Source organism: Pleurodeles waltl, chromosome 6 (genome assembly GCF_031143425.1).
Source record: "Pleurodeles waltl isolate 20211129_DDA chromosome 6, aPleWal1.hap1.20221129, whole genome shotgun sequence".
NCBI classification, from domain to species: Eukaryota; Metazoa; Chordata; class Amphibia; order Caudata; family Salamandridae; genus Pleurodeles; species Pleurodeles waltl.
Genome location: NC_090445.1, coordinates 566,623,094 through 566,650,304, shown reverse-complemented (window position 1 = coordinate 566,650,304; position 27,211 = coordinate 566,623,094).

Here is a 27,211-nt window from a genome sequence, read left to right as displayed (position 1 = left end):
TTGCTGTCTTTCTGCATGGGAACACCTCTGCAAGCTTCATCGCAACGTGGGACATCCGTCTTCCAAAGGAAAAGTCCCTATCTCTCTTCTTTCTTGCAGAACTCCAAGCTTCTTCCAACCGGTGGCAGCTTCTTTGCACCCTCAGCTGGCATTTCCTGGGCTCCTGCCCACTCTCGACACTGTTGCGACTATTGGACTTGGTCCCCTTGTCTTACAGGTACTCAGGTCCGGAAATCCACTGTTGTTGCATTGCTGGTGATTTTTCTTCCTGCAGAATCACCCTATCTCGACTTCTGTGCTCTCTGGTGATAGTAGGGACACTTTACACCTACTTTTCAGGGTCTTGGGGTGGGCTATTTTTCTAACCCTCACTGTTTTCTTACAGTCCCAGCGACCCTCTACAAGCTCACATAGGTCTTGGGTCCATTTGTGGTTCGCATTCCACTTTTGGGTATATGGTTTGTATTGCCCCTATACCTATGTGCTCCTATTGCAACCTACTGTAACTTTACTTTGCTTGCATTACTTCCTTTTACTATTACTGCATATTTTTGGTATTGTGTACATATATCGTGTGTATATTTGGCATCCTCACACTGAGGGTACTCACTGAGATACTTTTGGCATATTGGGGGTCATTACAACCCTGGCGGACGGTGTTAAAGGGGCGGTAAGACTGCCAATAGGCTGGCGTTTTTTTTTTAGTATCATGACCATGCCGGTATTGTGACCCGGCTTACCGCCGTGGATTTCCAGCGGTAGGAACCGCCATGAAATCCATGGCGGTAAGCACTATCAGTGGCAGGGAATTCCTTCCCTGGCACTGATAGGGGTCTCCCCCTTCCGACCCCCTCCCCTACACCCCCATCACCCCTGCCACCCCCCAAAGGTGGCAGGCCCCCCCTCCCCACCCCGACCCCCAACATAACATTACTGACACACACCCGACACGCACGCAGGCACCACCAACACACATACACGCACACACACCGACATACATGCCAACATCTACACACACACTCAGACACGTACACCCACATTCACACATTCACGCACACATCCATACAGACATACATACAGACAGACACGCACACATTTCCGAAACACGCATCACCCCCGCAAGCATACACGCACACACACACCCCCCTACATACACAGACGCATACCCCCATGCACCCACACAACACACAACACCCTCCACCCCCTCCCCTAACGGACGATCGACTTACCTGTTCCGTCGATCCTCCGGGAGGGGACGGGAGCCATGGGGGCAGCTCCGCCAACACCACACCGCCACCAGAACACCGCCGCGCAGAATCACAGGATGTGATTAGCTCGGCGGTGTTCTGTTGGCGTGGCGGTGGAGGAACCTCCACTTCCCCGCCGCCCGCAAGTATGGCTGTTGGCGGCTCTCCATTGGAAAAACGACAGAGGACAGCCAACGGTCATAATACGCCGTGCGGCAAACCGCCACTACTGGCGGTCTTCCGCACGGCGGTCCCTCGGCGGTCTTCTTAAAAAACCGCTGAGGTTGTAATGACCACCATTGTTATAAAAATAAAGTACCTTTATTTTTAGTATATCTGTGTATTGTGTTTTCTTATGATATTGTGCATATCACACCAGTGGTATAGTAGGAGCTTTACATGTCTCCTAGTTCAGCCTAAGCTGCTCTGCTATAGCTACCTTCTATCAGCCTAAGCTGCTAGAAACACCTCTTCTACACTAATAAGGGATAACTGGACCTGGCACAAGGTGTAAGTACCTCTGGTACCCACTACAAACCAGGCCAGCCTCCAACATTGGTTGTGCAGCGGTGGAATAAGTACTTGCAACTACTTACCACTTTGTCATTGTGTACTTTTCATAAGAGAATCATATACAAAACAAGTTCAGTGTATGTACACCTAACCAAAAAGTTTTGCTTTTCTTCTCTTACACTATCTGCTAAGTGCTGAAAAGTACTCCTAAACTTTCAAAAAGTTTCTAAAAAGTAGAAAAAATATTTTTTTCTGTTTCCTTAAAAAGTCCTGAATCTTTTTCTCTCTTTTATCTGTCTCTAAACCTTTTTCTATCATGTGTGGTGTAGGAACCCCTCTTAATTTGGTCAATACAGCTTATGACCACTGTAGGAAAGTACCATCTTGCCTGGCATGTTACCCCCATATTTCACTGTATACATGTTGTTTTAGTTGTATGTGTCACTGGGACCCTGCCAGCCAGGGCCCCAGTGCTCATAAGTGTGCCCTGTATGTGTTACCTGTGTGATGACTAACTGTCTCACTGAGGCTCTGCTAACCAGAACCTCAGTGGTTATGCTCTCTCATTTCTTTCCAAATTGTCACTAACAGGCTATTGACCAATTTCACCAATATACATTGGCATACTGGAACACCCTTATAATTCCCTAGTATATGGTACTGAGGTACCCAGGGTATTGGGGTTCAAGGAGATCCCTATGGGCTGCAGCATTTCTTTTGCCACCCATAGGGAGCTCTGACAATTCTTACACAGGCCTGCCACTGCAGCCTGAGTGAAATAACGTCCACGTTATTTCACAGCCATTTACCACTGCACTTAAGTAACTTATAAGTCACCTATATGTCTAACCTTTACCTGGTAAAGGTTGGGTGCTAAGTTACTTAGTGTGTGGGCACCCTGGCACTAGCCAAGGTGCCCCCACATTGTTCAGGGCAAATTCCCCGGAATTTGTGAGTGCGGGGACACCATTACACGCATGCACTGTACATAGGTCTCTACCTATGTACAGCGTTACAATGGTAACTCCGAACATGGCCATGTAATATGTCTAGGATCATAGAATTGTCACCCCAATGCCATAGAAAATTATTCTATTTATACTTTATAAAACACACAAGACCCCAAGACCCTGTAAGGTAGGTGTAAAGTGCACCTACAACCCCCAGAGAGCACAGAAGTCGTGATAGGGGAATTCTGCAAGGAAGACCAACACCAGCAATGCAACAACGATGGACTTCCGGACCTAAGTACCTGTGAAACAAGGGGACCACGTCCAAGAATCGCGACAATGTTGAGAGAGGGCAGATGCCCAGGAAATGCCAACTGAGGGTGCAAAGAAGCTGCCACTGGATGGTGGAAGCTGTGGTTTCTGCAAGAACGAAGAGGGCTAGAAACTTCCCCTTTGGAGGATGGATGTCCCACGTCGCGAAACAGCTTGCAGAGGTGTTCCCACGCAGAAAGACCGCAAACAAGCCTTGTGTGACGGGTTGATTGGCGATCACCCGCACACTTCCAGGTCCTGTACTGACTCTGCCCCTGGGGACCGTTGCCTGACCCACCTCCCGTCCCGTGATTGGTGGGACTCTCAGGATCTGCGGGCCGCCGCCAGGTTAAAATTGCCTTCGACAGCACTGGCAGGAATCGATGGTGTGGAGGAAGCGGACGGACGATCACAAGAGGAGGAAAGAATCGGGCTACCGGAGGTCACCAAAGAAGAAGACGGGCGGCGCTTCGAGACTCGAACCCAGCAACTGCTGAATGCAACTCGGAGAAACCAACAGGAGACGTCTGACAGGTCCCGTGGGAGCAGGCAGCCGGGAGGACGAAACGCTAATGCCCGCCACGCTTCTGGAGAAGCGTGGGATTACATACCTGAGCGGGGAAAAAAGAGAGAAAGAGAGCGAGAGTGAGAGAGAAGTATGAAAGGGATAGGGGGGAGAAGAAAAGGTGGGAAGGAAGGAGGGAATAAAAGGGGAATGGGGGTGAAACAGAGCACAGACACCCACTCGCATCGCGCACACTGAAGCACTTTTGTATGTAGGCTAAGGCACTTGAAAGGCACTGCACCTAAGAAACTATCGAAGTCACTTGAAAGGCACTGCACATAAGAAACTATAAGAGGCACAACGGAAGAAGGGAAAAGACATTAACGCACTGGAAAGCCCAGAAGACTGGTTTCAGAACAGACGTACAAAGAGAGAGACAGTGATGTCGTAATTGTTGTAAAACATGAAGTGAAACAGGCAGAGACTAGAAAGAGAAAGGAAAGAGAAAGACCCCAAAAGTGATTCCTCCACTTACCTTATGTCCTCTATTCTCTCCACATGTACCTCCCGGGACGCCTGTACACCAAGGAAATAAAAGAAAGAGAAGAGTGAGAGCGACCACAACAAGAAATCACCCATCACCCAAAGGAGAAAAACCTCTAAACTTACTTGCACCATACCTCACCGAATATGCTCTTGTTCTAATAAAACACTGGTACACCTGACCAACGCGTTCGAGTATTCCTTCCACACGGGCAGCGATCACAAGTGGTGTCAGAAGTGGGATTGGATAGTATCCCCACCATGGAAGAAAAGGCAACCATGGCCGATGTAATCGCACAATTAGCTGAAGGACAACGCCACCTACAGTTAATATGGGAGCAACAAATGAAAGAGGCAAAAGAAGAGTGGGAGGCATTACAAACTGCTCTTAAGAGTCAGGCCACAATTATGGCCAATAATCAGCTGGTGCATGAGACCGCATTGGGGAAACTGACAGATACCATGGCCCATACTAAAGTACACCCTAATATACCGAGCAGTGTGTTGCAACGGTATCAGGAGCAGGAAGATCCCGACTCATTTTTCACAAACTTTGAGAGGGTAGCTAGCACAGCTAATTGGCCCGAGGATAAATGGGGCCAGTACCTTGTCCCACTTCTCACTGGTCACCTGCAGTCTGCCTATCAGGCAATTAATCTGAGTGGGACTCTTCCCTATAGAGACATCAAAAAAGTCATTCTAGAAAGAGTGGGCCTCGACAGTGAAAGCAACCGGACCAGATTCAGGCAAATGAAATGGCAGCATCAGGAGAACCCTTGCACTTTATACTACTGCGCGCAACACGCAGCTGGCAGGTGGTTACATCCCTCTGAAAAGTTCAGGGAAGAACTGTTTGATATTATAGTCCTAGAGCAATACTTGGACGCATTACCTTCTACTACTCGCAATTGGGTACGGCAACATCCCGGTCTCACTAATGAAACGGCTATGGATCTAGCCTGTGCTTATCATAGGAGTCCGGACTTCAGCGCTACCGGAAGAAAAGCTCCTCCCCCTCCAATCCGACCAGGTGTATCTAGAACTGTACCCCATCGACCTCGACGGCCATGGATCTGACTGCCCTCAACCTATGGGCCCAGTCGGTTCCGAATACCCCGGCACAGGCCCACAATGTTACAACTGCTCTGAATGGGGCCACATAGCCAGGTATTGCTCTCAAAGAAAAGACGCAGAAGAACCAATGGAGATCGGCCTGACTAAAGGGAGAGTATTTTGGATGGGAGGGGGAAAACCCAAATATACCCTCCCTATCCTTGTCAATGGTATAGAAAGAATAGCGCTAATTGATTAAGGCTACAGTCAGAGTGTTATCAGAGGGAATCTGGTATTACCAGGTCAGGAATATCCGGAAACTCAAGTACTCATTGCCTGTGTACACGGTGATCGACGATACTACCCCCTTGCCACGATCTGGTTGAAATGGAGTGAACAACCTGAGGAATTACAGGTCGGGGTACTCTCTAAGTTAGAGGAAGACATTATACTACGGACTGACTATGAGGGATTTCCTTCTTTATTAGAGAAGGCTGGACAGGAGCATGTGTTTAGAGACTGGTGGAAGGAGGCACCCAGTGGGGGGGTTATAGAGGACCTAAAACCCGTGCGAGCTAATCTTAGTAGGAGACAAAAAAGGGAGCAACGGCGTTCTTTTGGGTAGAATAACACCTTCCCGAAGTGTAGGAAAGTACCATCTTGCCTGGCATGTTACCCCCATTTTTCACTGTATATATGTTGTTTTAGTTGTATGTGTCACTGGGACCCTGGTATCCAGTGGCCCCAGTGCTCATAAGTGTGCCTGAATGTGTTACATGTGTAGTGACTAACTGTCTCACTGAGGCTCTGCTAATCAGAACCTCAGTGGTTATGCTCTCTCATTTCTTTCAAATTGTCACTAACAGGCTAGTGACCAATTTTACCAATTTACATTGGCTTACTGGAACACCCTTATAATTCCCTAGTATATGGTACTGAGGTACCCAGGGTATTGGGGTTCCAGGAGATCCCTATGGGCTGCAGCATTTCTTTTGCCACCCATAGGGAGCTCTGACAATTCTTACACAGGCCTGCCACTGCACCCTGAGTGAAATAACATCCACGTTATTTCACAGCCATTTTCACTGCACTTAAGTAACTTATAAGTCACCTATATGTCTAACCTTTACCTGGTAAAGGTTAGGTGCAAAGTTACTTAGTGTGAGGGCACCCTGGCACTAGCCAAGGTGCCCCCACATTGTTCAGGGCCTATTCCCTGGACTTTGTGAGTTCGGGGACACCATTACAAGCGTGCACTACATATAGGTCAATACCTATATGTAGCTTCACAATGGTAACTCCGAATATGGCCATGTAACATGTCTATGATCATGGAATTGCCCCCTCTATGCCATCCTGGCATAGTTGGCACAATCCCATGATCCCAGTGGTCTGTAGCACAGACCCTGGTACTGCCAAACTGCCTTTCCTGGGGTTTCACTGCAGCTGCTGCTGCTGCCAACCCCTCAGACAGGTTTCTGCCCTCCTGGGGTCAAGCCAGGCTTGTCCCAGGATGGCAGAACAAAGGACTTCCTCTGAGAGAGGGTGTTACACCCTCTCCCTTTGGAAAATGGTGTGAAGGCAGAGGAGGAGTAGCCTCCCCCAGCCTCTGGAAATGCTTTCTTGGGCACAGATGTGCCCAATTCTGCATAAGCCAGTCTACACCGGTTCAGGGACCCCTTAGCCCCTGCTCTGGCGCGAAACTGGACAAAGGAAAGGGGAGTGACCACTCCCCTGACCTGCACCTCCCCTGGGAGGTGTCCAGAGCTCCTCCAGTGTGCTCCAGACCTCTGCCATCTTGGAAACAGAGGTGCTGCTGGCACACTGGACTGCTCTGAGTGGCCAGTGCCACCAGGTGACGTCAGAGACTCCTTCTGATAGGCTCCTTCAGGTGTTGCTAGCTTATCCTCTCTCCTAGGTAGCCAAACCCTCTTTTCTGGCTATTTAGGGTCTCTGCCTCTGGGGAAACTTTAGATAACGAATGCAAGAGCTCATCCGACTTCCTCTGCATCTCTCTCTTCACCTTCTGCCAAGGAATCGACTGCTGACCGCGCTGGAAGCCTGCAAAACTGCAACATAGTAGCAAAGACGACTACTGCAACTCTGTAACGCTGATCCTGCCGCCTTCTCGACTGTTTTCCTGGTGGTGCATGGTGTGGGGGTAGTCTGCCTCCTCTCTGCACTAGAAGCTCCGAAGAAATCTCTCGTGGGTCGACGGAATCTTCCCCCTGCAACCGCAGGCACCAAAAAGCTGCATTACCAGTCCCTTGGGTCTCCTCTCAGCACGACGAACGAGGTCCCTCGAATCCAGCAACTGTGTCCAAGTGACCCCCACAGTCCAGTGACTCTTCAGTCCAAGTTTGGTGGAGGTAAGTCCTTGCCTCCCCACGCCAGACTGCATTGCTGGGAACCACGACTTTTGCAGCTACTCCGGCCCCTGTGCACTTCCGGCGGAAATCCTTTGTGCACAGCCAAGCCTGGGTCCACGGCACTCTAACCTGCATTGCACGACTTTCTAAGTTGGTCTCCGGCGACGTGGGACTCCTTTGTGCAACTTCGGGTGAGCACCGTTTCACACATCCTCGTAGTGCCTGTTTCTGGCACTTCTCCGGGTGCTACCTGCTGCAGAGAGGGCTCCTTGTCTTGCTCGACGTCCCCTCTCTCTCCCGACGTAATTTGCGACATCCTGGTCCCTCCTGGGCCACAGCAGCATCTAAAAATGCTTACCGCACGATTTGCAGCTAGCAAGGCTTGTTGGCGGTCTTTCGGCGGGAAAACACTTCTGCACGACTCTCCACGGCGTGAGCGATCCGTCCTCCAAAGGGGAAGTCTCTAGCCCTTGTCGTTCCTGCAGAAACCTAAGCTTCTTCTGTCCATTAGAAGCTTCTTTGCACCCACAGCTGGCATTTCCTGGGCATCTGCCTATCTCCGACTTGCTTGTGACTTTTGGACTTGGTCCCCTTGTTCCACAGGTACCCTCGACTGGAAATCCATCGTTGTTGCATTGCTGGTTTGTGTCTTTCCTGCAGTATTCCCCTATCACAACTTCTTTGTCCTTTGGGGAACTTCAGTGCACTTTGCACTCACTTTTCAGGGTCTTGGGGTGGGCTATTTTTCTAACCCTCACTATTTTCTAATAGTCCCAGCGACCCTCTACAAGGTCACATAGGTTTGGGGTCCATTCGTGGTTCGCATTCCACTTTTGGAGTATATGGTTTGTGTTGCCCCTATCCCTATGTGTCCCCATTGCATCCTATTGTAACTATACATTGTTTGCACTGTTTTCTAAGACTATACTGCATATTTTTGGTATTGTGTACATATATCTTGTGTATATTTCCTATCCTCTCACCGAGGGTACACTCTGAGATACTTTGGCATATTGTCATAAAAATAAAGTACCTTTATTTTTAGTATAACTGTGTATTGTGTTTTCTTATGATATTGTGCATATGACACTAAGTGGTACTGTAGGAGCTTCACTCGTCTCCTAGTTCAGCCTAAGCTGCTCTGCTAAGCTACCATTATCTATCAGCCTATGCTGCTAGACACCCTATACACTAATAAGGGATAACTGGGCCTGGTGCAAGGTGCAAGTACCCCTTGGTACTCACTACAAGCCAGTCCAGCCTCCTACACGAAGAAACTTAGAAATGCGGGAACTGTTTGTACGATCCGACGGAGTCAGAATGAAGACCCCACATTGAAGCATGCATGCTAACAGGCAACCGTCGGGCGGTACAAGGGGTAGGTCCCAGATTCCTGATCCAAAATAATCTATTGTATAGGAAAACCAACAACTCAAGAGGGAATGTCCTGCAATTAGTGGTTCCCCGTAGCCACCGCCAACAGGCATTACAGCTAGCACATGGGGATCATGGGGAAGGCCATTTAGGAAGAGAGAAAACAGAGGAAGCGGTACTGAAACGATTCTATTGGCCGGTCGTTTATGGAGAGGTTCGTAGCCATTGCTCCGAGTGTACAAAATGCCAGCTATACAATCCCTCTAATACAAGACCTGTTCCCTTACAACCACTTCCAGTCATAAATATTCCCTTTACCAGAGTTGGAATGAATATTATTGGTCCTCTCACCCCTTCTACCCGAGGTAGACAATATGTATTAGTATTAGTGGATTACGCCACGAGATATCCAGAAGCCATTGCCCTCCCCAGTATGCATACGAAAGCAGTTGCCCAGGCAATGATAGAGTTCTTTTCGAGGGTAGGATTCCCGAATGAAATATTAACGGATCAGGGGATTCCTTTTATGTCCAGACTAATGACTGAGGTTTGCCGATCACTAGGGGTGAAACAAATCCGTACTTCTGTATACCACCCCCAAACAGACGGACTAGTGGAAAGATTCAACAAAACCATTAAGTCTCTCCTACGGAAAAGTATATCTGAGGCGGGTAAGGATTGGGAAAAGAAACTTCCTCTGGTCCTTTACGCTATCCGGACCCATATGCAATCCTCTTTAGGTCATAGCCCTTTTGAAATGTTGTTCGGCCGACAACCTCGTACGTTACTAGATATGTTAGCGGAACAATGGGAAGACACTGAAGAAGAGGTCAAAGATTTGTTAATTTATACCCGAGATTTACGAGAAACCCTCAATACAGTATGGGAAGAAGCCCACACTGCCTTGCGTGCTGCCCAGCAGAAGCAAAAGCAGTCGTATGACACTCACAGTGTTGTTAGAACATTGGCAGTCGGTGATAAAGCACTGGTCTTACTCCCCAGCACTGATAATAATCTATTGGCCCGATGGCAAGGTCCCATTGAAGTAACTGCCCAAATAAACCCCACCACATATAAGTTATCCATGTCCCAAAACGGCGGAAGAGAACAGATATATCATATCAACCTTCTTAAGAAATGGGTAGAACCCACTGATGGACAGACCATCCATTATGTCACCGCCGAGGTAAATGAGGACATTCCGTATCCCATCCTTACACCCCACAATGTGTCTAGTCCAGGAAAGCCCTGGATCAATCCTAATCTGACGCAGCAATACCTTAAACAGCTACAGCACGTGGTGACCCAGAATCAAGACGTGTTTTCCAAATATCCGGGAAGAACATCCCTAATACAACATCCCATTCGCCTTAAAGAAAATATGGTATCTCGACAGAGACCGTACCACATCCCTGAAGCCAAACAGAAAATTATAGAGGAAGAAGTCCAGGCCATGTTAGCAGCCGGTATTATAGAGCCATCAACCAGCCCTTGGTGCTCGCCAGTCGTGTTAGTTCCTAAACCCGACGGCAGCACCCGATTTTGTGTTGATTATAGGGGTGTCAATAACTTAACATACTTTGATGCATACCCTATGCCTAGAATTGACGAGCTGGTTGAAAGGTTGGGTCAAGCCAAATACCTAACCACACTGGACCTCATGAAGAGATATTGGCAAATACCCCTGAGAGAGGAGGATAAAGAAAAAACAGCCTTTGCCACCCCTTCAGGCTTATACCAATTCACTGTCTTGCCATTTGGGTTACACGGGCCCCTGCCACCTTCCAAAGACTCATGATTGACATTTTACGACCATACAGGCAGTATGCAGCTGCCTATCTGGATGACATCGTTATCTATAGTAACACATGGGATGAACACATGTCCCACCTTGGGTCCGTTCTAAGTGTCCTTAGAAAAGCTCAGTTAACCGCCAATCCGGAGAAGTGTAGACTGGGGCAAACTAGTATTAAATATCTGGGTTACGTTGTAGGAGGGGGTAAAATAAGACCCCAAGTAGAGAAACTAGACGCTATTTCCCAGCTGTCTTATCCGAAAAAGAAAAAAGATATTCGGGCATTTTTGGGGCTTGTTGGCTATTACAGACGTTTTATTCCCCATTTTTCAACAATCGCCGAACCCCTTTCTAACTTGTTGCGAAAGACATGTCCCAATACACTTAGGCCTCCTTCAGATACCGAGTTGGGTAGTTTTGACAGACTCAAGACCGCTCTTATCTCTGCACCAGTCCTCTGTTGTCCGGATTTTGATAAACCTTTTGTGCTCTTAACTGATGCCTCGGAGGTGGGCCTTGGGGCTGTGCTAACGCAGCCTCAGGATGATGAGTCTCTCCACCCCCTTCTGTACATCAGCCGGAAACTTCTCCTGTGTGAACGGCACTATCCGGCTATTGAAAAGGAGTGCTTGGCCATTAAATGGGCTATTGAATCTCTTCGATATTATCTGTCTGGCCGAACTTTTACCCTGGTCACAGACCATGCCCCTCTCACCTGGCTCGCCCATCATAAGGACACTAATTCCCGGGTGCTGCGCTGGTTCCTTTCCTTACAGCCTTTTTCGTTTCAGATCCGGCATCTCCCAGGTAGCCAAATGGTGACAGCTGATTTTCTGTCCCGGTATCCTGCCTCTCCGTGTCTCGACAGTCCACTCTCTAGGGGGAGTGTTTGTGACGGGTTGATTGGCGATCACCCTCACACTTCCAGGTCCTGTACTGACTCTGCCTCTGGGGACCGTTGCCTGACCGGCCTCCCGTCCCGTGATTAGTGGGACTCTCAGGATCGGCGGGCCGCTGCCAGGTTAAAATTGCCTCCGACAGCACTGGCAGGAATCGATGGTGTGGAGGAAGCAGACGGACGATCACAAGAGGAGGAAAGAATCAGGCTACCGGAGGTCACCAAAGAAGAAGACGGGAGGCGCTTCGAGACCCGGACCCAGCAACTGCCGAATGCAACTCGGAGAAACCAACAGGAGACGTCTGACAGGTCCCGTGGGAGCAGGCAGCCGGGAGGACGAAACGCTAATGCCCGCCACGCTTCTGGAGAAGCGTGGCGAACCCAGGTGCGTGGGATTACATACCTGAGCGGGAAAAAAAGAGAGAAAGAGAGCAAGAGTGAGAGAGACGTATGAAAGGGGTAGGGGGGAGAAGAAAAGGTGGGGAGGAACGAGGGAATAAAAGGGGAATGGGGGAAACAGAGCACAGAAACCCACTCGCATCGCGCACACTGAAGCACTTTTGTATGTAGGCTAAGGCACTTGAAAGGCACTGCACCTAAGAAACTATAGAAGTCACTTGAAAGGCACTGCACATAAGAAACTATAAGAGGCACAACGGAAAAAGGGAAAAGACATTAACGCACTGGAAAGGCCAGAAGACTGGTTTCAGAACAGACGTACAAAGAGAGAGACAGTGATGTCATAATTGTTCTAAAACATGAAGTAAAACAGGCAGAGACTAGAAAGAGAAAGGAAAGAGAAAGACCCCAAAAGTGATCCCTCCACTTACCTTATGTCCTCTAGTCTCTCCACATGTACCTCCCGGGACGCCTGTACACCAAGGAAATAAAAGAAAGAGAAGAGTGAGAGCGACCACAACAAGAAATCACCCATCACCCAAAGGAGAAAAACTTTTAAACTTACCTGCACCATACCTCACCGACTATCCTCTTGTTCTAATAAAACACTGGTACACCTGACCAATGCGTTCGAGTATTCCTTCCACACGGGAACCGATCACACCTTGCTAGCTGCAAGGGTCGCGGTTAGGGTTTTTGGATGCTGCTGTGGCCCAGGAGGGACCAGGATGTCGCCACTTGGAGGAGGAGACAGAGGGGGTGCCCAGCAAGTCAGGGAGCCCTCACAGAAGCAGGCAGCACCCGCAGAAGTACCGGAACAGGCACTTGGAAGAGGAGTGAACCAGAGTCCACCCGAAGACAGAAAAGGGAGTCCCACGACGCCAGAGGACAACTCAGAAGGTTGTGCACTGCAGGTTAGAGTGTCGGGACCCAGGCTTGGCTGTGCACGAAGGAAATCCTGGAAGAGTGCACAGGAGCCGGAGCAGATGCAAATCATGCGGTACCCAGCAATGCAGTCTAGCGTGGGGAGGCAAGGACTTACCTCCACCAAACTTGGACTGAAGAGTCACTGGACGGTGGGAGTCACTTGGACAGAGTTGCTGAGTTCAAGGGACCTCGCTCGTCGTGCTGAGAGGAGACCCAGAGGACCGGTGATGCAGTTCTTTGGTGCCTGCGGTTGCAGGGGGAAGATTCCGTCGACCCACAGGAGATTTCTTCGGAGCTTCTAGTGCAGAGAGGAGGCAGACTACCCCCACAGCATGCACCACCAGGAAAACAGTCGAGAAGGCGGCAGGATCAGCGTTACAAGGTCGCAGTAGTCGTCTTTGCTACTTTGTTGCAGTTTTGCAGGCTTCCAGCGCGGTCAGCAGTCGATTCCTTGGCAGAAGGTGAAGAGAGAGATGCAGAGGAACTCTGATGAGCTCTTGCATTCGTTATCTAAGGAATTCCCCAAAGCAGAGACCCTAAATAGCCAGAAAAGGAGGTTTGGCTGCTTAGGAGAGAGGATAGGCTAGCAACACCTGAAGGAGCCTATCAGAAGGAGTCTCTGACGTCACTGGCCACTCAGAGCAGTCCAGTGTGCCAGCAGCACCTCTGTTTCCAAGATGGCAGAGGTCTGGAGCACAATGGAGGAGCTCTGGGCACCTCCCAGGGGAGGTGCAGGTCAGGGGAGTGGTCACTCCCCTTTCCTTTGTCCAGTTTCGCGCCAGAGCAGGGCTAAGGGGTCCCCTGAACCGGTGTAGACTGGCTTATGCAGAATTGGGCCCATCTGTGCCCAACAAATCATTTCCAGAGGCTGGGGGAGGCTACTCCTCCCCTGCCTTCACACCATTTTCCAAAGGGAGAGGTGTAACACCCTCTCTCAGAGGAAGTTCTTTGTTCTGCCATCCTGGGCCAGGCCTGGCTGGACCCCAGGAGGGCAGATGCCTGTCTGAGGGGTTGGCAGCAGCAGCAGCTGCAGTGAAACCCCAGGAAGGGCAGTTTGGCAGTACCAGGGTCTTTGCTACAGACCACTGGGATCATGGGATTGTGCCAACTATGCCAGGATGGTATAGAGGGGGCAATTCCATGATCATAGACATGTTACATGGCCATATTCGGAGTTACCATTGTGAAGCTACATATAGGTAGTGACCTATATGTAGTGCACGCGTGTAATGGTGTCCCCGCACTCACAAAGTTCAGGGAATTGGCTCTGAACAATGTGGGGGCACCTTGGCTAGTGACAGGGTGCCCTCACACTAAGTAACTTTGCACCTAACCATTTCCAGGTAAAGGTTAGACATATAGGTGACTTATAAGTTACTTAAGTGCAGAGTAAAATGGCTGTGAAATAACGTGGACGTTATTTCACTCAGGCTGCAGTGGCAGGCCTGTGTAAGAATTGTCAGAGCTCCCTATGGGTGGCAAAAGAAATGCTGCAGCCCATAGGGATCTCCTGGAACCCCAATACCCTGGGTACCTCAGTACCATATACTAGGGAATTATAAGGGTGTTCCAGTAAGCCAATGTAAATTGGTAAAAATAGTCACAAGCCTGTTAGTGACAATTTGGAAAGCAGAGAGAGCATAACCACTGAGGTTCTGGTTAGCAGAGCCTCAGTGAGACAGTTATTCATCACACAGGGAACACATACAGGCACACTTATGAGCACTGGGGCCCTGGTGAACAGGGTCCCAGTGACACATACAACTAAAACAACATATATACAGTGAAAAATGGGGGTAACATGCCAGGCAAGATGGTACTTTCCTACACCAGGACCCCAGTGCTTCTAAGTTTGTGGCCTATATGTGTTCCCTGTGTGGTGCCTAACTGTATCACTGAGGCACTGCTAACCAGAACCTCAGTGTTTATGCTCTCTCTGCTTTTAAAATTGTCACTGCAGGCTAGTGACTCATTTTACCAATTCTGATTGGCACACTGGAACACCCTTATAATCCCCTTGTATATGGTACCTAGGTACCCAGGGTATTGGGGTTCCAGGAGATCCCTATGGGCTGCAGCATTTCTTTTGCCACCCATAGGGAGCTCAGACAATTCTTACACAGGACTGTCACTGCAGCCTGAGTGAAATAACGTCCACGTTATTTCACAGCCATTTTACACTGCACTTAAGTAACTTATAAGTCACCTATATGTCTAACCCTCACTTGGTTAAGGTTAGGTGCCAAGTTACTTAGTGTGTGGGCACCCTGGCACTAGCCAAGGTATCCCCACATTGTTCAGGGCAAATTCCCTGGACTTTGTGAGTGCAGGGACACCATTACACGCATGCACTACATATAGGTCAATACCTATATGTAGCGTCACCATGGTAACTCCGAACATGGCCATGTAACATGTCTAGGATCATGGAATTGTCACCCCAATACCATTCTGGTATTGGGGGGACAATTCCATGCATTCCCCGGGTCTCCCGCACAGAGCCCGGGTACTGCCAAACATGCTTTACGGGGTCTCCACTGCAGCTACTGCTGCTGCCAACCCCTCAGACAGGTTTCTGCCCCCTGGGGCCTGAGCAGCCTGGTCCCAGGAAGGCAGAACAAAGGATTTCCTCTAAGAGAGGGTGTTACACCATCTCCCTTTGGAAATCGGTGTGAAGGGCTGGGGAGGAGTAGCCTCCCCCAGCCTCTGGAAATGCTTTGATGGGCACAGATGGTACCCTCTCTCCATAAGCCAGTCTACACCGGTTCAAGGATCCCCCAACCCTGCTCTGGCGCCAAGCTGGACAAAGGAAAGGGGAGTGACCACTCCCCTGACCAGTACCACCCAGGGGAGGTGGCCAGAGCTCCTTCAGAGTGTCCCAGACCTCTGCCATTTTGAATGCAGAGGTGTAAGGGTACAATGGACAGCTCTGAGTGGCCAGTCCCAGAAGGTGACCTCAGAGACCCCTCCTGATAGGTTCTAACCTCTCTCAGTAGCCAATCCTCCTCTGTGGGCTATTTAGGGTCTCTCCTCTGGGCTATTCCTCAGATAACGAATGCAAGAGCTCACCAGAGTTCCTCTGCACTTCCCTCTTCGACTTCTGCCAAGGATCGACCGCTGACTGCTCCAGGACACCTGCAAAACCAAAACAAAGTAGGAAGACGACTACCAGCAACATTGTAGCACCTAATCCTGCTGGCTTTCTCAACTGTTTCCTGGTGGTGCATGCTCTGAGGGTTGTCTGCCTTCACCCTGCACTGGAAGCCAAGAAGAAATCTCCTGTGGGTCGATGGAATCTTCCCCCTGCTGACGCAGGCACCAAATTTCTGCATCACCGGTCCTCTGGGTCCCCTCTCATCTTGGCGAGCTTGGTCCCTGGAGCACAGGAGATGGATCCAAGTGACCCCGACAGTGCAGTGGTCCTTCTGTCCAAATTTGGTGGAGGTAAGTCCTTGCCTCCCCACGCCAGACAGTAATCCTGTGTACTGCGTGAACTGCAGTTGCTAGGTCTTCTGTGCACTTTTGCAAGTAATCCTTCGTGCACAGCATAGCCCAGGTCCCCAGCACTCCGTCCTGCACTGCTTAACTCGCTGAGTTGACCACCGGCTTCGTGGGACCCTCTTTGTAGTGTTGAGATGACCGCCATGCTCAGATTTCTTGAACACCTGTTCAAGTGCTTCTGCGGGTGCTGCCTGCTTCTGCGTGGGCTCTCTGTGCTGCTGAGCACCCCCTCTGTCTCCTCCTCCAAGGGTTGACCTTCTGGTCCTTCCTGGGCCGAGCAGTAACCATTTTCTTCAACCGCGACCTCTGCAGCTAGCAAGGATTGTTTCAGTTTTTTCTGCGTGGAAACAACTCTGCATCCTCCAGCATGCCGTGGGACATCTTCTGTGCAAAGGAGAAGTTCCTGGCATCTTTCGTTGTTGCAGGATCTTCAGCTTCTTACACCCGGAGGCAGCCATTTTGCACCTTCATCTGGGGTTTAGTGGACTCCTGGCCCCCGGGACACTTTCGTGACTCTTGGACTTAGTCCCCTTCCTTTACAGGTCCTCAGGTCCAGGAATCTATCTTCAGTGCTTTACAGTCAGTTGTTGTCTTTGCAGAATCTCCTATCACGACTTTAGTGTGTTTCTGAGGAAGTAGGGTAAATTTACTCCTACTTTTTAGGGTCTGGGGTGGGGTATCTTGGACACCCTTAGTGTTTTCTAACACTCCAAGTCACCCTCTACACACTACACTAGGCCTGGGGTCCCTAAGACGTTTGCATTCCACTTTCTTAGTATATGGTTTGTGTTGCCCCTAGGCATATTGCATCCTATTGTATTCTACAGTGTTTGCACTACTTTTCTCTACTCTTTACTTACCTGATTTTGGTTTGTGTGTATATTTTGTGTATTTTACTTACCTTCCAAGGGAGTATATCCTCTGAGATATTTTTGGCACATTGTCACTAAAATAAAGAACCTTGATTTTTAGTAAAACTGAGTATTGTGATTCTTATGATATAGTGCTATATGATATGAGTGGTATAGTAGGAGCTTTGCATGTCTACAAGTTCAGCCTAAGCTGCTCTGCTATAGCTACCTCTATCAGCCTAAGCTGCTAGAACACTACTAATCTACTAATAAGGGATAACTGGACCTGTCACAATGTGTAAGTACCATCAGGTACCCAGTATACGTCAGGCCAGCCTCCTACAGACTGGTATTCCTCATTAATGAAAAGGCCGTTGTTGCATGGGCATAATTAATACACAAGCTGTGGGAATGTGAAAAGCTCAAGAGTTTCGAAACTCCACATTAATGAAATTAGTCATTAAATTGTCAGTCTTTGCTTGACCCTTCACTTACTTAATTTGGCACATGAATTACCAATAAACACATTTTGTGGCAAAGAAATTACTTCTTTCAGTACTGTGTGCAGCAAGAATAAACACAATAATCAAAATCTGGACAATGGAAACTCCCTAGCCAAAAAGAATGCCATGCTACTCTCATAATTGAGTAGAAGTTTAAGTAGCAGATTTTAACCTACGAACAAAGACAAACTCTGGCAACTGTATATTTGGTCCCAGATCTACGCAGTTTTGAGTCTCATCACTGTGTCACTTTATCTCCTTGATCCGCAGGCTATGGATTCATCACATTCTTTCATAAAATATCTGGGAAGTCTTAGGCTCTGTATTTTTTTATAGTATTATTAGATAAAGATGATACGTTTGCTTCAATTCTGTTCTGATACCTGTAGGAAAGTACCATCTTGCCTGGCATGTTACCCCCATTTTTCACTGTATATATGTTGTTTTAGTTGTATGTGTCACTGAGACCCTGCCAGCCAGGGCCCCAGTGCTCATAAGTGTGCCTGAAAGTGTTACCTGTGTTATGACTAACTGTCTCACTGAGGCTCTGCTATCCAGAACCTCAGTGGTTATGCTCTCTCATTTCTTTCCAAATTGTCACTAACAGGCTAGTGACCAATTTCACCAATTCACATTGGCATACTGGAACACCCTTATAATTCCCTAGTATATGGTACTGAGGTACCCAGGGTATTGGGGTTCCAGGAGATCCCTATGGGCTGCAGCATTTCTTTTGCCAGCCATAGGGAGCTCTGACAAATCCTACACAGGCCTGCCACTGCAGCCTGAGTGAAATAATGCACACATTATTTCACAGCCATTTTCACTGCACTTAAGTAACTTATACCATTCTGGTATTGGGGGGACAATTCCATGCATTCCCCGGGTCTCCCGCACAGAGCCCGGGTACTGCCAAACATGCTTTACGGGGTCTCCACTGCAGCTACTGCTGCTGCCAACCCCTCAGACAGGTTTCTGCCCCCTGGGGCCTGAGCAGCCTGGTCCCAGGAAGGCAGAACAAAGGATTTCCTCTAAGAGAGGGTGTTACACCATCTCCCTTTGGAAATCGGTGTGAAGGGCTGGGGAGGAGTAGCCTCCCCCAGCCTCTGGAAATGCTTTGATGGGCACAGATGGTACCCTCTCTCCATAAGCCAGTCTACACCGGTTCAAGGATCCCCCAACCCTGCTCTGGCGCCAAGCTGGACAAAGGAAAGGGGAGTGACCACTCCCCTGACCAGTACCACCCAGGGGAGGTGGCCAGAGCTCCTTCAGAGTGTCCCAGACCTCTGCCATTTTGAATGCAGAGGTGTAAGGGTACAATGGACAGCTCTGAGTGGCCAGTCCCAGAAGGTGACCTCAGAGACCCCTCCTGATAGGTTCTAACCTCTCTCAGTAGCCAATCCTCCTCTGTGGGCTATTTAGGGTCTCTCCTCTGGGCTATTCCTCAGATAACGAATGCAAGAGCTCACCAGAGTTCCTCTGCACTTCCCTCTTCGACTTCTGCCAAGGATCGACCGCTGACTGCTCCAGGACACCTGCAAAACCAAAACAAAGTAGGAAGACGACTACCAGCAACATTGTAGCACCTAATCCTGCCGGCTTTCTCAACTGTTTCCTGGTGGTGCATGCTCTGAGGGTTGTCTGCCTTCACCCTGCACTGGAAGCCAAGAAGAAATCTCCTGTGGGTCGATGGAATCTTCCCCCTGCTGACGCAGGCACCAAATTTCTGCATCACCGGTCCTCTGGGTCCCCTCTCATCTTGGCGAGCTTGTTCCCTGGAGCACAGGAGATGGATCCAAGTGACCCCGACAGTGCAGTGGTCCTTCTGTCCAAATTTGGTGGAGGTAAGTCCTTGCCTCCCCACGCCAGACAGTAATCCTGTGTACTGCGTGAACTGCAGTTGCTAGGTCTTCTGTGCACTTTTGCAAGTAATCCTTCGTGCACAGCATAGCCCAGGTCCCCAGCACTCCGTCCTGCACTGCTTAACTCGCTGAGTTGACCACCGGCTTCGTGGGACCCTCTTTGTAGTGTTGAGATGACCGCCATGCTCAGATTTCTTGAACACCTGTTCAAGTGCTTCTGCGGGTGCTGCCTGCTTCTGCGTGGGCTCTCTGTGCTGCTGAGCACCCCCTCTGTCTCCTCCTCCAAGGGTTGACCTTCTGGTCCTTCCTGGGCCGAGCAGTAACCATTTTCTTCAACCGCGACCTCTGCAGCTAGCAAGGATTGTTTCAGTTTTTTCTGCGTGGAAACAACTCTGCATCCTCCAGCATGCCGTGGGACATCTTCTGTGCAAAGGAGAAGTTCCTGGCATCTTTCGTTGTTGCAGGATCTTCAGCTTCTTACACCCGGAGGCAGCCATTTTGCACCTTCATCTGGGGTTTAGTGGACTCCTGGCCCCCGGGACACTTTCGTGACTCTTGGACTTAGTCCCCTTCCTTTACAGGTCCTCAGGTCCAGGAATCTATCTTCAGTGCTTTACAGTCAGTTGTTGTCTTTGCAGAATCTCCTATCACGACTTTAGTGTGTTTCTGAGGAAGTAGGGTAAATTTACTCCTACTTTTTAGGGTCTGGGGTGGGGTATCTTGGACACCCTTAGTGTTTTCTAACACTCCAAGTCACCCTCTACACACTACACTAGGCCTGGGGTCCCTAAGACGTTTGCATTCCACTTTCTTAGTATATGGTTTGTGTTGCCCCTAGGCATATTGCATCCTATTGTATTCTACAGTGTTTGCACTACTTTTCTCTACTCTTTACTTACCTGATTTTGGTTTGTGTGTATATTTTGTGTATTTTACTTACCTTCCAAGGGAGTATATCCTCTGAGATATTTTTGGCACATTGTCACTAAAATAAAGAACCTTGATTTTTAGTAAAACTGAGTATTGTGATTCTTATGATATAGTGCTATATGATATGAGTGGTATAGTAGGAGCTTTGCATGTCTACAAGTTCAGCCTAAGCTGCTCTGCTATAGCTACCTCTATCAGCCTAAGCTGCTAGAACACTACTAATCTACTAATAAGGGATAACTGGACCTGTCACAATGTGTAAGTACCATCAGGTACCCAGTATACGTCAGGCCAGCCTCCTACAGACTGGTATTCCTCATTAATGAAAAGGCCGTTGTTGCATGGGCATAATTAATACACAAGCTGTGGGAATGTGAAAAGCTCAAGAGTTTCGAAACTCCACATTAATGAAATTAGTCATTAAATTGTCAGTCTTTGCTTGACCCTTCACTTACTTAATTTGGCACATGAATTACCAATAAACACATTTTGTGGCAAAGAAATTACTTCTTTCAGTACTGTGTGCAGCAAGAATAAACACAATAATCAAAATCTGGACAATGGAAACTCCCTAGCCAAAAAGAATGCCATGCTACTCTCATAATTGAGTAGAAGTTTAAGTAGCAGATTTTAACCTACGAACAAAGACAAACTCTGGCAACTGTATATTTGGTCCCAGATCTACGCAGTTTTGAGTCTCATCACTGTGTCACTTTATCTCCTTGATCCGCAGGCTATGGATTCATCACATTCTTTCATAAAATATCTGGGAAGTCTTAGGCTCTGTATTTTTTTATAGTATTATTAGATAAAGATGATACGTTTGCTTCAATTCTGTTCTGATACCTGTAGGAAAGTACCATCTTGCCTGGCATGTTACCCCCATTTTTCACTGTATATATGTTGTTTTAGTTGTATGTGTCACTGAGACCCTGCCAGCCAGGGCCCCAGTGCTCTTAAGTGTGCCTGAAAGTGTTACCTGTGTTATGACTAACTGTCTCACTGAGGCTCTGCTATCCAGAACCTCAGTGGTTATGCTCTCTCATTTCTTTCCAAATTGTCACTAACAGGCTAGTGACCAATTTCACCAATTCACATTGGCATACTGGAACACCCTTATAATTCCCTAGTATATGGTACTGAGGTACCCAGGGTATTGGGGTTCCAGGAGATCCCTATGGGCTGCAGCATTTCTTTTGCCAGCCATAGGGAGCTCTGACAAATCCTACACAGGCCTGCCACTGCAGCCTGAGTGAAATAATGCACACATTATTTCACAGCCATTTTCACTGCACTTAAGTAACTTATAAGTCACCTATATGTCTAACCTTTACCTGGTAAAGGTTAGGTGCAAAGTTACTTAGTGTGTGGGCACCCTGGCACTAGCCAAGGTGCTCCCACATTGTTCAGGGCAAATTCCCCGGACTTTGTGAGTGCGGGGACACCATTACATGCGTGCACTACACATAGGTCAATACCTATGTGTAGCTTCACAATGGTGTGAGAAAGTAGCCTCTTTCTAGCCTTGTTACCCCCACTTTTGGCCTGTTTGTGAGTGTATGTCAGGGTATTTTCACTGTCTCACTGGGATCCTGCTAGCCAGGGCCCAGTGCTCATAGTGAAAACCCTATGTTTTCAGTATGTTTGTTATGTGTCACTGGGACCCTGCTAGCCAGGACCACAGTGCTCATAAGTTTGTGGCCTATATGTATGTGTTCCCTGTGTGATGCCTAACTGTCTCACTGAGGCTCTGCTAACCAGAACCTCAGTGGTTATGCTCTCTCATTTCTTTCCAAATTGTCACTAACAGGCTAGTGACCAATTTCACAAATTCACATTGGCATACTGGAACACCCTTATAATTCCCTAGTATATGGTACTGAGGTATCCAGGGTATTGGGGTTCCAGGAGATCCCTATGGGCTGCAGCATTTCTTTTGCCACCCATAGGGAGCTCTGACAATTCTTACACAGGCCTGCCACTGCAGCCTGAGTTAAATAACGTCCACGTTATTTCACAGCCATTTACCACTGCACTTAAGTAACTTATAAGTCACCTATATGTCGAACCTTTACCTGGTAAAGGTTAGGTGCAAAGTTACTTAGTGTGAGGGCACCCTGGCACTAGCCAAGGTGCCCCCACATTGTTCAGGGCCAATTCCCCGGACTTTGTGAGTGCGGGGACACCATTACACGCGTGCACTACATATAGGTCACTACCTATATGTAGCTTCACAATGGTAACTCCGAATATGGCCATGTAACATGTCTATGATCATGGAATTGCCCCCTCTATGCCATCTTGGCATAGTTGGCACAATCCCATGATCCCAGTGGTCTGTAGCACAGACCCTGGTACTGCCAAACTGCCTTCTCAGGGGTTTCACTGCAGCTGCTGCTGCTGCCAACCCCTCAGACAGGTTTCTGCCCCCCTGGGGTCCAGCCAGGCTTGTCCCGGGATGGCAGAACAAAGGACTTACTCTGAGAGAGGGTGTTACACCCTCTCCCTTTGGAAAATGGTGTGAAGGCAGGGGAGGAGTAGCCTCCCCCAGCCTCTGGAAATGCTTTCATGGGCACATTTGGTGCCCATTTCTGCATAAGCCAGTCTACACCGGTTCAGGGACCCCTTAGCCCTGCTCTGGCGCGAAACTGGACAAAGGAAAGGGGAGTGACCACTCCCCTGACCTGCACCTCCCCTGGGAGGTGTCCAGAGCTCCTCCAGTGTGCTCCAGACCTCTGCCATCTTGGAAACAGAGGTGCTGCTGGCACACTGGACTGCTCTGAGTGGCCAGTGCCACCAGGTGACGTCAGAGACTCCTTCTGATAGGCTCCTTCAGGTGTTGCTAGCCTATCCTCTCTCCTAGGTAGCCAAACCCTCTTTTCTGGCTATTTAGGGTCTCTGTCTCTGGGGAATCTTTAGATAACGAATGCATGAGCTCATCAGAGTTCCTCTGCATCTCTCTTTTCACCTTCTGCCAAGGAATCGACTGCTGACCGCGCTGGAAGACTGCAAAACTGCAACAAAGTAGCTAAGACGACTACTGCAACTCTGTAACGCTGATCCTGCCGCCTTCTCGACTGTTTTCCTGGTGGTGCATGCTGTGGGGGTAGTCTGCCTCCTCTCTGCACTAGAAGCTCCGAAGAAATCTCTTGTGGGTCGACGGAATCTTCCCCCTGCAACCGCAGGCACCAAAAAGCTGCATTACCGGTCCCTTGGGTCTCCTCTCAGCACGACGAGCGAGGTCCCTCGAATCCAGCAACTGTGTCCAAGTGACCCCCACAGTCCAGTGACTCTTCAGTCCAAGTTTGGTGGAGGTAAGTCCTTGCCTCCCCATGCCAGACTGCATTGCTGGGAACCGCGACTTTTGCAGCTACTCTGGCCCCTGTGCACTTCCGGCGGAAATCCTTTGTGCACAGCCAAGCCTGGGTCCACGGCACTCTAACCTGCATTGCACGACTTTCTAAGTTGGTCTCCGGCGACGTGGGACTCCTTTGTGCAACTTCGGGTGAGCACCATTTCACTCCTCTTTGTAGTGCCTGTTCCTGCACTTCTGCGGGTGCTGCCTGCTTCTGAGAAGGCTCCTTGTCTAGGACTGGACGCTACCTTACTGAATTTCAGGTATTCGGGAACCCTTTTCAACATTTTTCCACTGTTCGGGGGATCTTCCAATGTTGGACCGTTATCCTTTTGTTAGCAGTCAAGCCCGTCGCCACTTATTATTAACTATTGGCATACAAACCAACACTCCGCTCCCGCTTAAACGCGGTTCTCGCGTGCGCCTGTACTTAAATTACTAAGTACCGTTATATGATTGCTCGAGGTGATTTACATATTGGCCTCCAGCTTGGACATGCTCCATTTTAACTATGTTGGACGTGCCCGGTATCACGCTTAGGTCTCTGCACACGCTAGTAATTAATGCCACTAATGGGCCCCGGCCTCATACTTTTGGATCACCTTACAGCCACCTTGAAACCCATCTGACGGCGGTCCTGTGTGCATTGTCCATAATCAGTTACATTTGGGATCTGGGTCCTCCCCTGTTGTCACACCTCTCGTTAGATTCGCTGTACACGCAGTCTTACTTGGAGGTCCCAACCTTTAGTAATTTTATTCATACGTTTTCTCCAACCAGGATCAATACTTCGGGCTTATCAGGGCCTCGTCAGCACCAGCCTTTTGACTACTGGGATCACCGCACACCCGCGGCAGTCCCACCCGGGACTGACCATCGTATTTTTTGACTCTCTGAACTCACTGCTGTCTTCTGCACCTGGCCGGACGGGCCCAGGTAGGGTCTCACTACTGAGTACCTTTGCACAAGCTCCATCATTACCCCCTAGCACGTTCCTCTCTTATCTTAACTGTATTCCTATCTGGTACCCAACTTTCTATCCATTTCTTTACCACTTTTTAAGGGATACCTCGTGTACACCTACTCACCTGGCTTTACCAACCCTACTCTACTAGCACTGTCACCACTGCTTCTTTATCTCTTTGGCACCTAATTCACCAATATTCGGTTCACCAAATACCCACCATAGACGTTCTCTACACCTAAATTACTGATTATAGTCTTTGTTGTAACTTGCACTTGGTCTTTAGCGTTTACGACAACATATACTGTGCCATGCCGCATGAAACCTCACTCATGTGTTTGCAATCGCACATGCATCCTTCCTTAGCGGATTATGGGCTCACCACTATGTCTCTAACACTTAACTAGTACATACCTTCAGACCAATTGTACATATCGGTATGTTTCTATTACTTCTTTACAGCCTTGATAAAGTCACTTGCGTGACGAAACACGTGTTGGCTGTTTCCTGTAAGACGACACAAACCTATACCTGCGAATAAAGACTCTAACATATCAACAACTTGGATTCATCGCTTTTACTCTTCACCTCTGGATTTACAATACTTGGGCTTTACTTGCGTCCCAGAAACATCGAAGAACTTTTACTTCTCTGTGTGCCTTGGTCTATCTGTATTCATTGTCATTGTGTACCCCGGTACACAACTCTTTGTGCCCAACAGGGTATTGGGGCACCTGACCGAGTGGCACCTTCTTTCTCTTATCGGACTCACTGCGTTGCTCAAACAAGAACTGTAACGGAACGGAAGTGCGGCTTTCTTACCACGCACTACCCTTGTATTTTTGGGAAATCCATCGTTGTTGCATTGCTGGTTTGTGTCTTTCCTGCAGTATTCCCCTATCACGACTTCTTTGTCCTTTGGGGAACTTCAGTGCACTTTGCACTCACTTTTCAGGGTCTTGGGGTGGGCTATTTTCCTAACCCTCACTATTTTCTAATAGTCCCAGCAACCCTCTACAAGGTCACATCGGTTTGGGGTCCATTCGTGATTCGCATTCCACTTTTGGAGTATATGGTTTGTGTTGCCCCTATCCCTATGTGTCCCCATTTCATCCTATTGTAACTATACATTGTTTGCACTGTTTTCTAAGACTATACTGCATATTTTTGGTATTGTGTACATATATCTTGTGTATATTTCCTATCCTCTCACTGAGGGTACACTCTGAGATACTTTGGCATATTGTCATAAAAATAAAGTACCTTTATTTTTAGTATAACTGTGTATTGTGTTCTCTTATGATATTGTGCATAGGCACTAAGTGGTACTGTAGGAGCTTCACTCGTCTCCTAGTTCAGCCTAAGCTGCTCTGCTAAGCTACCATTATCTATCAGCCTATGCTGCTAGACACCCTATACACTAATAAGGGATAACTGGGCCTGGTGCAAGGTGCAAGTACCCCTTGGTACTCACTACAAGCCAGTCCAGCCTCCTACATTGGTTGTGCAGCGGTGGGATAAGTGCTTTGAGACTACTTAACACTCTTGTCATTGTACTTTTCATAAGAGAAAAATATACAAAACAAGTTCAGTGTGTGTACACATAACTAAAAAGTTTTGCATTTCCTCTTTTCACTCTTTTCTAAAGTGCTGAAAAGTACTTCTAAACTTTCAAAAAAAGTTCTTAAAAGTTTTTTTTTCTCTGTCTTTCTAAAAGCTCTGACAAACTTTTTCCTCTTTTTCTATCACTTTAACTCTCTCTAAAAAATGTCTGGCACAGGCCAAAATGTTGATCGGTCCAAAATTGCATATGATCACCTTAGCTGGAAAGGAGCAAGGAGTCTCTGCATAGAGAGAGGTTTGAGTGTAGGGAAGAATCCTTCCTTGGAATTGTTACTTAACATGCTTAGAGAACAAGATAAGGCTAAAAGTGCCACATCTGTTGAAAAAGTAGCTAATGGTTCCCAATCTGATCCAGGGACTCCCCCAGGAAAAGATTCAGGAAAGAAACTTCTTAGCCTGCCCATTACTAGACAGTCTAGCATAGTTGGTACTGAGGTGGAGTCACATCATACAGATGATGTGCTCTCACATTACACTGTCAGCCAAGCTGTTAGGGTGCCCTCTGTAAGGGACAGGTCTCCTTCTGTTCATTCCCATCATACCTCTGTATCTAGGAATGTCCCTCCCACCAACCCTGATGACAGATTGTTAGAAAGGGAACTCAATAAGTTGAGGGAGAAACAAACCAGACTGAAGCTTAAAAAGCAACAGCTGGATTTGGATAGACAGTCTTTAGAACTAGAGAAGGAAAGACAGAAGTTGGGTTTTGAAACCCATGGTGGCAGCAGCAGTATTCC